Source organism: Macaca fascicularis, chromosome 14 (assembly GCF_037993035.2).
Source record: "Macaca fascicularis isolate 582-1 chromosome 14, T2T-MFA8v1.1".
Lineage (NCBI taxonomy): Eukaryota > Metazoa > Chordata > Mammalia > Primates > Cercopithecidae > Macaca > Macaca fascicularis.
The window spans coordinates 12,431,734-12,445,863 of record NC_088388.1 but is presented as its reverse complement, the minus strand read 5'-3'; the positions used below and the strand labels follow the sequence as shown (position 1 = coordinate 12,445,863).

General features: G+C 53.4%; 1 pseudogene; it reads left to right on the top strand.

Moving 5' to 3' along the window:
* The window catches only part of LOC107126514 (large ribosomal subunit protein uL10 pseudogene), a 53,646-nt pseudogene that overhangs the window by 1,185 nt on the left and 38,331 nt on the right, over positions 1–14,130 (top strand).

Below are 14,130 nucleotides of genomic sequence, written 5' to 3'. Positions count from 1 at the left end.
TTAGTGTCCATATCCTTCAGACCCTTTTCTCTGCCCAGCCTCTCACACCCTCTTCTCAGACTCCTGAGCCACCTCCCTAAGTCAGACACTCAAGCCGCTCACCCTCCACCTCACCTGGCTCCTGCCCAGTCACTTGCCTCCCCCAGTCTTTTCCATCCATGCCCTCCCTCCCCGTGGTTTTCTTTTTCCTTTCCTTTCCTTTCCTTTTTCTTTCTTTCTTTCTTTCTTTCTTTTCTTTTCTTTTCTTTTCTTTTCTTTTCTTTTCTTTTCTTTTCTTTTCTTTTCTTTTCTTTTCTTTTCTTTTCCTTCCTTCCTTCCTTCCTTCCTTCCTTCCTTCCTTCCTTCCTTCCTTCCTTCCTTCCTTCCTTCCTTCCTTCCTTCCTTCCTTCCTTCCTTCCTTCCTTCCTTCCTTCCTTCCTTCCTTCCTTCCTTCCTTCCTTCCTTCTTCTTCTTTCTTTCTTTCTTTCTTTCTTTCTTTCTTTCTTTCTTTCTTTCTTTCTTTCTTTCTTTCTTTCTTTCTTTCTTTCTTTCTTTCTTTCTTTCTTTCTTTCTTTCTTTCTTTCTTTCTTTCTTTCTTTCTTTCTTTCTTTCTTTCTGACAGAGTCTTGCTCTGTAACTCAGGCTGGAGTGCAGTGGCATGATCTTGGCTCACTGCAACCTCCGCCTCCCAGGCTCAAGACATTCTCATGCCTCAGCCTCCTGAGTAGCTGCGATTACAGCCACCTGCAATCATGCCTGGCTGATTTTTGTGTTTTTAGTAGAGATAGGGTTTTGCCATCTTGGTCAGGCTGGTGTTGAACTCCTGGCCTCAAATGATTCGCCCACCTCCCAAAGTGTTGGGATTATAAGCATAAACCACCGCGCCCGGCCTCTCTGTGGTTTTCTGAGACACGAGATCCAATTGCGCTACTGTCTTCTCAGCCCCTGGACCTTCGATGGCTCCCCGCGCCTGTGGAAAGGAGCAGCTTCGCCTGAGACAGAGTCTGCCCCAGTGTGACTTTTGACCTCCTCGTCTTGCCCAGTGCCCTGCCTTCAGCTAGAAACTGAGTTCCTCCCTATGGGTTTCCACCTTTCAAAGCCCGTCTTCACTGTCACTTTGTCCAGGGAGCCATCCCTGATTCTCCCAGGTGAGTTTGAACTCCCCTCTTCTGTAGCCCCATGGCACTTCTCAGCATTTCGGTGATGGAATTGTCCAAGTTGATAGCATTTATACAGCTCTTCAATCCCGCTTTCTGCCCACCTGCTCCACCCCTGCAACGGACGGGGAGCTCTTTCAGGGCAAGGATCGCCCATTACTATCCACCCTCATCTTCCTCCTTTCACATTTTTTATTGATCCATTCAGCAAATATTAATGACATAGCTGCTATGTGCTAGGCACTGCATATACAGAATCCTGCTCTTTCTCTGAGTAATTGTCATACAGTGCGACAAGTGCATTAACAGGTGGATTCAGGGAAACATGGCCCTGGTCAAGGATTTCTCCAGGCTCCCGTATGCCAGGCCCTGGCCTGAGCACTATGGGGGTGTGCAAGCTTGAACAAGACCAAGCCCTGCCCTCCAAGATGGTAGCTGTATGGAGACAATAGGATGTGTACAAATGCAGGTCTGAACACAGTGCTTTGGGACTACAGAAAGCAGAGCAATGACCTTGGCCCTGGGGAAATCCTGAAGCTTCCCAAATGCCCAGCACCTTGCACCAAGCAGTAGCCTCGTAAATCTTTGTTGAATTAAATTGGTTATGGGAAGAAAGGGGACATAATAGAGACTGAAAAAGAAAATTAAGGTTATTGGGGGCAGGCGGCGGGGGATGACAGAGCATTTTCACATCTGCATGAAGTCGCCTTGTCACCCATCCCAGAGGGATGTCTTGTGGACAAATGAGATCATGGACGTGCAGTGCTCTGAACGCCTGGGAAGAAAATAACTATACAAATACCGGGGCTATTATTAGTCTATCCCTATCAGATCAGATAAGTCCTCTCCTTGTGGCCTCAGTTCCCTCCTGGTAATATCAACTGTGCCCTGTGGCAATTTGCTTCTCTCTGTCTCTGGGCCTCAGTTTCCCCATCTGCAACATGAGGACATACCATGAGATGATTCTGAGGGTCTCTGGCTCCTCCAGGGAGATGCTCCAGGGATAGCTGTGTCTGACTAGGGGATGCCTTTTGTCTTCTCTTGACTGCCACACCCTGGGCTGAGTTGGGGAGTCCTCATAAAATGTCACAAAGGCCACTCCCTGTGCTGTTTGTCTTTCTGGTCAAACAAGGCTACGCAGAACATGAGGCAAGTATGGGCTTCTCGGCCGGAAGTTCCTCTCTAATTTCTGGGGAACAGCCTTAAGGCCTGTTTTCTGAAAAAGACCTCTGTGTGAGCCCCTTCCCTCCACTCCAGGTCTGAGGTCTGTGTTCCCCTGGGGAAGGCCCATCCCTCTCCAAATCCCCATTGACCTCTCTCTTTATGGCCAGAAGTGTTGGGGTGCCAGATGCTTCAGTGAAAGGGGATGGAAGCTGTAGTGAGAGAGAAGAGAAGCTTCTCGCACAGGAGAGAAGCTCCCCCATGACCTGTCCTTAGCTAAGGCACCACCACAACCCTGACCCTACAAAGCAGAGACCTTGGCCATGTCCCTACTTTCCGTCTTTTCCTTACCTGGAAACATTTTGTTGGTAGTGAGTCCTGGTCTTTTTCCTTCCTGGCTCCAGTCCTTCGCAGCCTCCCCTGCCCCTCATTCATGGCCCTAGCCCCAGTCCTTCCATCTTGCATCGACTTCCTCCCTAGGTCTCCTCCTCTGCCTCCAGCCTGGCTCCCTTCCTGTCCACTATCCTAAGGGCAGCAAAGCGCAAGTGTGACCAGGTTGCTCTTCAGCTCAAAGCCCTTCCATGGATCCATAATTGCTCTTAGGAAAATGCTCAGATTCCCTGTCTGGCAGGCAGGGCCCTTCCTGACCTAACCGGAGAGGCGAAGTCATCTTTGAGAGAGTTCTGCGGCTGAGAAAGAGCTCACTAAGGGATGGGGGCGTGGGGGGCATTTCAGGGACAGGGAAATGTGGTTTCAAAGGTGGGGAGATATGATGGAACCTGGGGTGGGAAACATCAGAAAGCAGATATGGCAGGAGGCTGCAGTGAGTGTCCAGGGTGTATCAGGCACACCTAGTGTGTGCCAGGCTCTGTCGTCATGCTGAAGATGCAACAGTGACCAAAACAAAGATCCCTGCCCTCAGGAGCTGGCATTTAGCAGAGGGAGATAGCAATCAGCAATGAGCAAAAGAAGGAAATGTTATAGTGTGTTAGAAGGTGGTGAGTGTTTGGGAAAAGAAAAGGTGGAGAGAAGTGAGGGTTATCTGGGGGTGGATTGCAATGTTGAGACAGGGTAATGAGGGCAGGCTTCATTGAGAAGGTGGCATCTGAGCAAAGACTTGAAGGAGGAGAGGGATTTAGCCCTGCAGTTATCTGGGTAACAGTGTACCAGGGAGAGGGAACAGCCAGTGCAAACGCTGTAGGGTGGGATAATACCTGGTTTGTTGGAGGAAACCAAGGGGGCTTGTGGAGCTGGAGCGGAGGGAGGAAGTGGTCAGGAGAGTGTAGGGGGAGAGTGTTGGGGGAGAGGGGAGGACAGGTCACTATGAGAACTTAGGGAGATGGGAAGCAACTGGAGTGTCTTTTGTAAGAGGAAGGACATGAGCTGGCGTATATTGTAAAAAGATCACTCTGGGTGTGTGTGTAGGGAGCGGGGGCAGCTGCAGGGAGACCAGTCAGGAGACTGCTGCACTAATCCAGGCAAGTCATGATGGTGGTTCGAATCAGGGTGGGTGCTGTGGGGGTGGTTGGGAGGGCTTGGATTCTGGATCTATTTTGAAGGCAGAACCAACTGGATTTCTTCATGGATTGGACGTGGGTTGTTTCAAAAAGGGAGGAGCCGAGATCATCGCCTCCAAGGCTTTGGCCTGAGCCATGGAAGGCTTGGATTGCCATTGGCTGAAATGGGGTTTGTGTTGGAGCAGTGCCTTTTCTCAATCAATTTTTCACTATCACCCACCCTCAGGAGCCTTTGAAGACATTTTTCTCTAATCACTTCCCCGCACAACAGATTTTTTTTTTTTCCTGATGGAGTCTTGTTCTATAGCCCAGGCTGCAGTGCAGTGGCGTGATATGGGCTATGGGCTCACTGCAATCTCTGTCTACTGATTTCAAGCGATTCTCCTGCCTCGGCCTCCCGAGTAGCTGGGATTACAGGTGCGCACCACCATGCCTGGCTAATTTTTGTATTTTTAGTAGAGACAGGGTTTCATTATGTTACCCAGGCTGGTTTTGAACTCCTGACTTCAGGTGATCCACCTACCTCAGCCTCCCAAAGTGCTGGGTTTATAGGCGTGAGCCGTCGCGCCCGGCCCACAGTGGAATTTTAACACCACAGCTATGACGTATACATGTTCATGTACTTTGGCCCTTTGGAAAATTACAAACCATTGTAATATCAATATTTTTCTGTCCCCCCAAGAACCAATTTTTGCCCACTGGGGAAGGTGGCATCCCTGTGAAGAAGGCATGTGTCAGAGCGAGTTGTGTAACGGAGAACAGGTGCTCAGCTTGGCATGCGTTGGACCTGAGCTATCTAGTGCAGGGAGGGGATGCTGAGTGGACAGTGGAACATTTGAGGTCCAGGCTAGAGGTATGGATGTGAAAGTCATTGGTGTATACATGCTGTTGCCATGAGACTGGGTGAGCTCACCAGAGGAATGAGGAATGAGATCAGAACCAAAGTCTGGGCTTGAGGCACCCCATGTTGGGCTGTCTGGAAGAAGAGAAAAAAGCAGCAAAGGAGACGGAGAGGGAAAGGTGAGAGAAGTAACAGAAAACCAAGTGAGTACAGCAGGTGACCTAGGAGCCCAGTGGAAAGAGTGTTTCAGGGAAGAGGGAGGGCTACGCTGCCAAATGCCATGGGGTCAGGGGCAAGTGGCAGAAAGACTGAGAACTGACAGTTGAGTTTAGCCATGGAGAAGCTCCTTCTTGGTAGGAGCATTTTATTTATTTATTTATTTTTGAGATGGGGTCTCACTCTGTCACCCAGGCTAGAGGGCAGTGGTATGGTCCTAGCTCACTGCAGTCTTAACGTCCTGGGTTTGAGCGATCATCCCACCTCCCGCCTCAGCCTCCTGAGTAGCTGGGATTACAGATGTGCGCCGCCATGCCTGGCTAATTCTTATTTATTTATTTATTTTTTCTTTGAGACAGAGTCTCACTCTGTCGCCCAGGCTGGAGTGCAATGGCGTGATCTGGGCTCACTGCAACCTCCGCCTTCCAGGTTCAAGCGATTCTCCTGCCTCAGCCTCCCAAGTAGCTGGGACTACAGGCGCCCACCACCATGCCCAGCTAATTTTTTGTATTTTTAGTAGAGATGGGGTTTCATCGTGTTAGCCAGGATGGTCTTGATCTCCTGACCTCATGATCTGCCCTCCTCGGCCTCATGAAGTGCTGGGATTACAGGCATGAGCCACCACACCCAGCCTTAAAATTTTTTTGTAGAGACAGGGTCTTGCTGTGTTGCCCAGGCTGGTCTCAGACTCCAGGTTTCCAATCCTCCTGCCTCGGCCTCCCAAATCGTTGGGCTTACAGGTATCAGCCAGCATGCAAGGCCCATAGGAGTGTTTTTGATAGAGTGGTGGGGATGAAAGCCAGATTGGAGTGGGTTTAAGAAAGAACAGGAGGAGAAGAACCGCTGATAGTGGATAAAGACAACCCTGGGAGGAGTTTCGTTGCAGAGGGGAACAAGGAATTGGGTGGCAGCCACAGGGGAAGCAGGATCAAGAGCAGGTATGTGTAAGATGGGAGGAAAAACAGCCACTGACGGGAATGGTTTGGTGAACTGAGACGGGATGACTTGCTGATCAGAGGGACTGGGCTCTGGTGCCTGCCTGGGTGGTGGGTGAGGGCAGGCGTGGACAGTCATCTCTCCTAGGACTCGGGGAGGCAATGTGTGGGTGCAGAGGCTGGTGGGGGCGGATGTGCCCGTGCAAATCTGGAAGTACTTCTGAGAGACTGGATTGTCTTCAGGGAGTGAGAAAAACAAGGTCAACAGCTGAGAGTGAGGACGGGGGAGGGTGGGGTGGGGTTTGAGGAGAGGAGATCGTGAGAAAGCGTGAGTCGCCCACGAGCAGGGGAGGGTGAACGGAGTCAATGGTAAGTGTGAAGGATCGCCAGCCGTGAGCCTTCCTGCCCCACTAGGGCCGGGGTCAGCTGCCCACCTCCGGGCTCCTGGGGCTCCCTGACCCCACTGAGGTTTAAGCCTTTACTGCTCCAGGAAAGGGTTACCAGCAAGCCCCGTGCAGTCCGGCAGGCAGCCAGCATTTGAATTCTCCTCCAGTGCTCACTGGCTGTGTAACCTGGGCAAAGTTTTTGTTTGTTTTCGTTCATTGTCCGCATGCCTCAGTCTTCTCATCTGTAAAGTGGAGGCAGAGGTAGGAGGAAGCAGTTTGTGTTATTGCTATCCTCTACTCTGTTGTTGCTATTTTGTACTGAGGAGGGCTCAGTAAATGAAGAGTGAAGGGTGAATGAGGGGAGGGGAGTTTGCTTGGGGCCCCCACAGGCCAAGGAGTGGAGAGAGGAGGGCAGGTGTCACAGCTCTGCCCCCACCCACGGAGGACTCTGACTCTCTAACCCCAGCGCTCAGCTCCCATCACGTGAACTGGGATCCCTGAGGAAGCTCTCAGGTGGGCAGCCACCAGCTGAGGACAGACCTCCCAGTGCAGCCCAGGACAGTCCCTAGCGCAGCCCAAGGCCAGGACCACGCTGGCCGCTCCCTCTGCAGAGCCCACTAGTGTAGGGAGGAAGACAGGGATAGGTTGGCCCTCTTCCCCGTCCCCACCCTCAGGACGTCCTCCCCAGCCTGGCCCTTCCTGTTTTTCCTCCCTGGCCCCTGGAGGCCATTTCCTCCAAGGGCTCAGGGAAGGGTGTTGCTTTGTTTTCTCCTGAGCCCAGAGCTTTCTGGGCTCATGAACCTCCAGATCTGGGCCTTTGAAACCCTCTGGAAAATAGCCTGGCTGTCTAGCCCCTCCCCAGAGGCCCTGATGCCAGGAGTAGGGTGGAGCTCTGCTGAGGGTGTGGTCAGCGTGTGTGTGTGTGTGTGTGTGTGTGTGTGTGTGTGTGTGTGTAGGGGACAAGAGGATTCACGGGGACAAATGTGACTTGGCTGGCAACAAACCATGGCAAGACCCCAGGTTGGGAGCTGGCAGCCCTGGGAGGGGGCTCCCAGTCCTGCAGGGAACCTGCTCTGTCATGCCCAGCCAGGGCCTCTTGCTCCTAGAACTTCACCCTCCACCCTACAACCCAGAGGTAGCAATAAAGCCTCCCTCACAATAAAGAGCCGCAAGAAGCAGGAGCTAATGGGCAGAGCGGGCACTGGAGACTGTTATGAGAGCATCAAGGTTCCTCACCATTCCCCAGTGCCTGCTGGGGAGGGAACCGCTAAGTGCCAGGTAGTGTGAGGCTGGCCTGGGAGTGGGGGCAGATGAAGTGCTCAGCAAGTCTCCAGCCTTGCCCTTCATCCCCTTAATGAACCAGCCATCATCCACCAGAAGCTTCATTCTCAGGCCCCAGTGGAGGCTGGTGCCTGCACTGACGCCTGGCTACCCTGATCACTCCTGTGTCCTATAAGCTGACCGCCTAATAGAGCAAAGGCTCCCAGGAGCCTGGCAGAGCCTGGCCACTGCCCCATCCCCACCCTTTTTCTCATCTGGGATGCCCAGCCCTGCCCCTCAGCCCTTCCCTCTGGGCATCCCAGAGGAGAAAATTTAACTATCTCAGGCAGAGCCATGGCACAGGGTCCAGGAGCAGTCCTCAAGCTGGGGGACTTAAGTCATCACTTAGCAATGCCCTCCTTGTGCTGGGGGGAAACCAAACAGAAAGGGGAGAGAACTTGTCTAAGGCTGCACAGCCATTCTTTCTAGCATGGCTGGTGGCCTCCCTCTGCAACAGCCAGACTCTGGCTTCTCTTCAGGGGCCAGTGGAATAAAAGAGGTCATCCTGTTTCTGCCCCTGCTACTGATATCAAGCCAGAAGCAGCATAGTACAGCGTGATAATGATTATGAGTGTTCCATTTTGTTGAGGACCTACTATGTGCTGAGCAGTGTTCTAGATGCTAAGAAGACGATAGTAAGTGAGACAGAGTCTGTCCCCGTGGAACTAATGTTATTGCATTAAATTCTTTTTTTTTTTTTTTTTTTTTGAGACGGAGTCTCGCTCTGTCGCCCAGGCTGGAGTGCAGTGGCCGGATCTCAGCTCACTGCAAGCTCCGCCTCCCGGGCTTATGCCATTCTCCTGCCTCAGCCTCCCGAGTAGCTGGGACTACAGGCGTCCGCCACCTCGCCCGGCTAGTTTTTTGCATTTTTTAGTAGAGACGGGGTTTCACCGTATTAGCCAGGATGGTCTCGATCTTCTGACCTCGTGATCCGCCCGTCTCAGCCTCCCAAAGTGCTGGGATTACAGGCTTGAGCCACCGCGCCTGGCCTACATTAAATTTTTATAACACCCTATGTGGTAAGCGCTGCCATCTCTAGTTTACAGGTGGAGAAACTGAGGCTCAGATAAATGACTAAGAAGTAAAGTGAGGTCCCATAGCCAGTGAATGGCAGAGCAGGGATTCGAACCCAGGTGTGTCAGACCCATCCATAGCCTGGCCTCCTAACCACTGTGATACACCAGAAAGAGCCTTGGTCTGGGAACCTGAGACATGCGTGGGTCACTCACTGGGGCTTGGCCTTTGGCACGGCCTTCCTCTCCCTGGCCTGAGTTCTCTCATGAATAGGTGATCCAGGAGGTTCCTTCCAGCATTTCTGCAATTCTGGAACATTGAAAGACCTGGAAATCTGGCTCCCCAGAAGATCCAGGCAAGAATTTCTCTTCTCCTTGTTATTGCATCCAAGTTGGTGGCACAGGAGCTCAGTGTGTAGGGGAGGAATAAAAGCCATGGTCAGGCTTGGACTCTGACCTCCGTGGCAGCCTGACCTGGCTTTGTCACTATCCTCTTTAAGTTATCCTGCATTCCGTTCCCACCACTGGGACTGGATACAGAAGGCCCACGTTCTAGTCCTGCCTCTACCTCCTCTAACTTGCTGTGTGATTGGGGAAGTCTTGGCCCCTCTAGGACCTCAGTTTGCACATTTGCTGGGTAAGACCATTCCTGATGTCCCCCTGGCTCTCTTATCTAATCCTATAAGCTTGTTGAGCCCTTCATCGGGGCCCAGCCCTTTCTGGGCCTTGAATTTGTCCTAGAGTTTATGAGGGTCAGGTACTCCACTCCCACCCCTCACTTCTACCTCCCTATAAACCAGGAAGGGAAGAATGACTTGCTTCACGCTGGTCCTGGGGTTCCCCTCCCACCCTCTGTCCCCCGTTCCCCCATGCCTAGTCTCTGAGTCCTTAGCCCCACTGTGAAGGCTGTTTTCTCTCCCCGCTTCCCTCCAGCCAGTGAGGTGGAGGTGGGAATAGGGGGAGAAAACACAAGGGAGCAGCCAGAGGATCACGACAGGTAGGACTGGGGGTTGGCAAGGGCTCTGCAGAGACCACGCTCCCCTGGAAAGGCATTTCTCATCGTGGGCACGCCTGCCAGGTAGTGGGAGGACCATTTCTTTCTTTTCTTTTTTTATCATCTTCCAATGTGGCTGGGAGTGAGGGGGCTGAGGGAGAAAGACTCCTGAGATGGAAGAGAAGCCAGGGGTCTGTGGCCAGCCTGGGCTCAGATTGGTGGGCACTAGCACTCAGGGTCTCCCCCACCGCACTTCCCCCTGCAGACCCAGACCCAATCCGGGCTGCACCCCTAGTTAGGCAGGGGAAGGGCTAGGGCTTCTCCTCTCTCCTCCAGGTCTCTCGTAAGAATGACGTGGGGCGTAAGTGCCCCACCCCATTTGACAGACGAGGCTGAGGCTGAGGTTCAGAGCAGAGAAGTGATAGGCAGGTTAGGTGCATGTGGTAAGTGACCAGCCACCTGGGAGTTATCGGGCCTCTTCTGGCAGGGATAGGGGTCTGGGAAGCCCACCCAATGGGAAAGAACTATCTCCCCTTCTTTCTTAGAGGGGTGGGGAAAAACCAGTCAACAGAAGAAGCAAAGAGGCCAGCCCGACTCCTGAGGTTTCCCAGAGTCCATGTGCTGTCTCTAGACTCCAGAACTCTGCCTGGGTGCTCCCTCTTTCTGGAACTGCTTCCTCTATCTGGTTAACTCCTACTCATTCTTTAGGTCTCAGTTTAGATGTTGCCTATTCCAGGAAGCCTTCCCTCATTTCCCCAGGGTTAGGTAGCACTGCTGTGTGCTCCCGCTGCTCCCAGGGCTTCCCCCATTAGGGCACGAACCACCTGCTTTGTCATTGTATTTCTTCTCCGCAGACGGGGAGCTCTTTGAGGGTAAGGCTGTGCCTTATTAGCCTCTAATATCTATCCCCAGGCCCAGTGTGGAGCTGAGTACAAAGCTGGCCCAAAGAGCTGTTTGTTGAATTGGTGAGTGACTGAATGGGCATCTATAGAGATCGACTATGTGCCAGGCCTGTGCAGGGGGTTCCAATGTAAAGGAGGCCAGAGCCCCATGGAGTACCCACCTGTGCAATGGCCCAGGACGCTGTCTGGACAGAACCTGGACAAGGCGAGGTGAGAGCTCAGAGAAGGAAAGGATAGCTTTGGAGTCAGGATACTGGGAAGCTCTGGGAGGAAGTCCAAGAGGCCTGGGATGACAAATTGTTTGGGGCAGGTTTAGGGCTGGGGGCTGGTTTAGTGACCTCAGAAGAGGCTCCTTTGTCCAAAACCCAGGACTATGCCTAGGAACGGACCAGTGAGGGGGCTGGCTGAACAGGGAAGCTGAGTCACGTTCTGGAGAGCCATTTCCAGGTGAAACCAGAAAGGGCAAGCGTCATGCTCAAGGCAACACAGATGGGCCACAGCTCCCAGCCAGGGCTCTGTGCCACCCATGCCCCGCTCCTACCCCCTGGCAGCACCCTGGCTCTGAGTGAACAAGCTGCCCCAGTCCCTGAGGGTGCACGCATACCAGGGGGAGGTGACAATAAGAACTTATCAAATGGCTTGTAGGAGGCAGCCACAAATTTCAGCGGCTACGTAATGTGGGTCTAATGTTCACTTAGCAGAGTGAGAGTCTGAAAAGTCAGTGCCCGCGCTCTGACCCTGCTGCGGCCGAGGCTGTTGAAGCCATGGAAAGCGAGTCACTCAGCAGACATCAAGCTCTGTGCTGGGGCTGGTGTAGGTGGGGTGTGGGGCTGGAAGAAGTCTGAGTTTCCAGACGCCAGACCATGCTGTCGGCCCCAGCTGGCTGCTCCTGGGGGAGGAAAGGAAGCAACATTTTTGGTCTTGGAAAGGCCAAAAGCCCGGAGTCAGAGCTGCCCATCTACAGACGGGGCGGCGAGGAGGTGTAGCCCTGGGGAACCCACCGCTGAGTGACTCGAGTTTGGCTTTCCTCACAAGCCTCTGCTGTTTCTCTGAGTGCCCTGGGACCCCTAGTTGGGGGGCAGGAGGGGAGGGGTCCTTCCCTCAGCCAGCCCCCAAATACCTACCGTGGAAATGAGGCCCCACCTGGGCCACATGGGGAGGGACTGAGCTCAGGGCTTTCCTGAAGGTCAAAGCCTCTCCTTTCTGAAGGCCAAAGAGGCATCCTCACCTCTGAGCCCACACGCAGGGCCTGGGGTCTGCCTCTGCCCTGTCTTCCTGTGCGACTCCAGGCAACTCCTCAGCCCTCTCTGGGTCTCGGTTTCCTCATCTGTTAAGTGGCTGGAAAAGTCTCCAAGCTCTTGGCCTGCTACAGAATCTTGCAAATGATACATAAGGCAGCTGCCCACACCCTGGCCCTGCTCTGCTTTTCTGTTCTGTGCGGCATAGGGTCTTTGTTTTGTTCATGGCAGTACCTGTAGCCCTGGAGCAGTGCCTGTTGCATAGTAGGTGCTCAGTAAATACTGGTGGTTTCTAAACTCCCAGAAGCCACCCCACCTCCTCGCTGCAGGTCCCTTCCTCTTGGAAGGCTTTCTGATTCATCCCCTTCTCGTCCTCCAGGTTCTGTTTTGTCCCCTCCTAGGCTGGGCTGCATTACAGACTCCTGTGCACGTGTTGGTATGCAAATCTGGAAACCTCCCCCCTGTTTCTATTCCACCTTCTCCTTTCCATCGTGGGTGCGTGGGAGCCATGTCTTCTTTTAGATCCCCCTGGCGCGGCTAGGATCAGTGCCAGGGCCTTGGTGGTACAGCCAGTGCTCCATAGAGCTGTTTACAGCCTGCCAATGATTCACCCACAACAACTGAGAGAAGGCTTTGCCCAGGCGGGGCCCAGGCCCAGGGGAAGCAAGGGAGACCATGTCTTCAAAGCCCACTGGGATCTGGAAACAGGGGCCTGAAAGACCTCTCAGAATAGCTTTGGCCTAGGAGAACAGGGATTGGGATTTGGGGGTCCAAGCTGGGCCAGGATTGAGAGAATTTGTTCTGGTTCAAGCCCACCGATTCATTCATGTCCAAGCCTTTGTCAGTAGCTCACTCTGGGCACCTTGGGTTGGGAGCTGGGGGATCTGCAATGAAGCAACCCAGGTCTCGGGCTTCGGAAGCTTGCAGGGTGATGGAAAGGGGGCCGGGCATCATGAGCCACAATAGAGACAGCTGTGTGGGTACAGCCAAAGTTGTCATTCACTCAGTGGGCTGAAGCTTCGTCGAAGAAGGGCTGTCCTAGCAGAAGGAACAGCACATGCCAAGACACAGAGGCCACGCCCAGCAGTGAGTGGTTGGAGGTGAGGCCTGCCTTCCTGTTCTACATGGCTCTTGCCACGCCTCCCCTCTGGGGTCTCTGTTTTGTCATTTGTAAAAGTGGAGGTGGTAGCCAGGCGTGGTGGCTTATGCCTGTAATGCCAGCACTTTGGGAGGCTGAGGCGGGTGGATCACCTGAGGTCGGGAGGCCGAGGTGGGCAGATCAGCTGAGGTCAGGTGTTCGAGACCAGCCTGGCCAACGTGGCGAAACCCCATCTCTACTAAAAATATAAAAATTAGCCAGGAGTGGTGGCATGCATCTGTAATCCCAGCTACTTGGGAGGCTGAGGCAGGAGAATCGCTTGAACCCAGGAGGTGGGGGGTTGCAGTGAGCCAAGATGACTCCACTGGACTCTATCTAACCTGGGCAACAGAGTGAGACTCTGTCTCAAAAAAAAAAAAAAAAAAAGAAGTGGAGGTGGTGTTGCTTGGGTAGGGGGTTAGAAGTTGTCCTAAAAGTTTCCCATCGGCCTCTCCAGCTCTGACACGGGTATTCTGTGGGAGTGAGAGGAGGTGAGTTGCTTACAGGGCAGGGATCTGGGTGACAATGAAGTTCTGGTGGCTGGGCAGGGAGGACAAACAGAGCTGTCTGTTTAGGCAAGGAGTGGAGCTGGGAGGAGGACACTGCCAGCCAATTGGACTGTCTCTCCAGGCCCAGTGTTTACTGATGGAATAAGGGAGTCGGGTGTGTCAACAGTGGGGAATGAGGTGGCTCTGCACTACACACACATGGGCTGTCCCTGGACTAGGCCATCAAGAGGACCATGTAGGGCACTGGCTGGTGGGAGCCTGTGGAGCCCAGTGCACTTACCCATTGGGTGCTCAGATGGCTCAGCCCAGGCCGAGTCTCCAGGCCTCTTCCCCTGTCTCTCTGGCTCAGCTTGAGGAAAGGGGCAGGGGCGTAAGCCAACCCACTCTGGGAGGGGAGAGAGCCCTCCACCTGCTCCTGACCTCTCCCGGCTTGCTCCCCTGGGGACATCCCACCATATGGGTTCTAGTCTTGACTCTGCCACCAACTTGATGAGTGGCTCTGGGAGTCCCTTCCCCCTCTCAACTTCAGTTTCATTCTCTGAAAATGAGAGGCTGGGGAGAGGTTTATGGGACCCCATCTTTTTTTTTTTTTTCTTGAGACGGAGTCTCACTCTGTTGCCCAGGCTGGAATGCAGTGGCGCGATCTCCACTCACTGCAAGCTCCGCCTCCCGAGTTCATGCCATTCTCCTGCCTCAGCCTCTTGAGTAGCTGGGACTACAGGCGCCCGCCACAGTGCCTGGCTAATTTTTTGTATTTTTAGTAGAGATGGGGTTTCACCGTGTTAGCCAGGATGGTCTCGATCTCCTGACCTCGTGATCCGCCT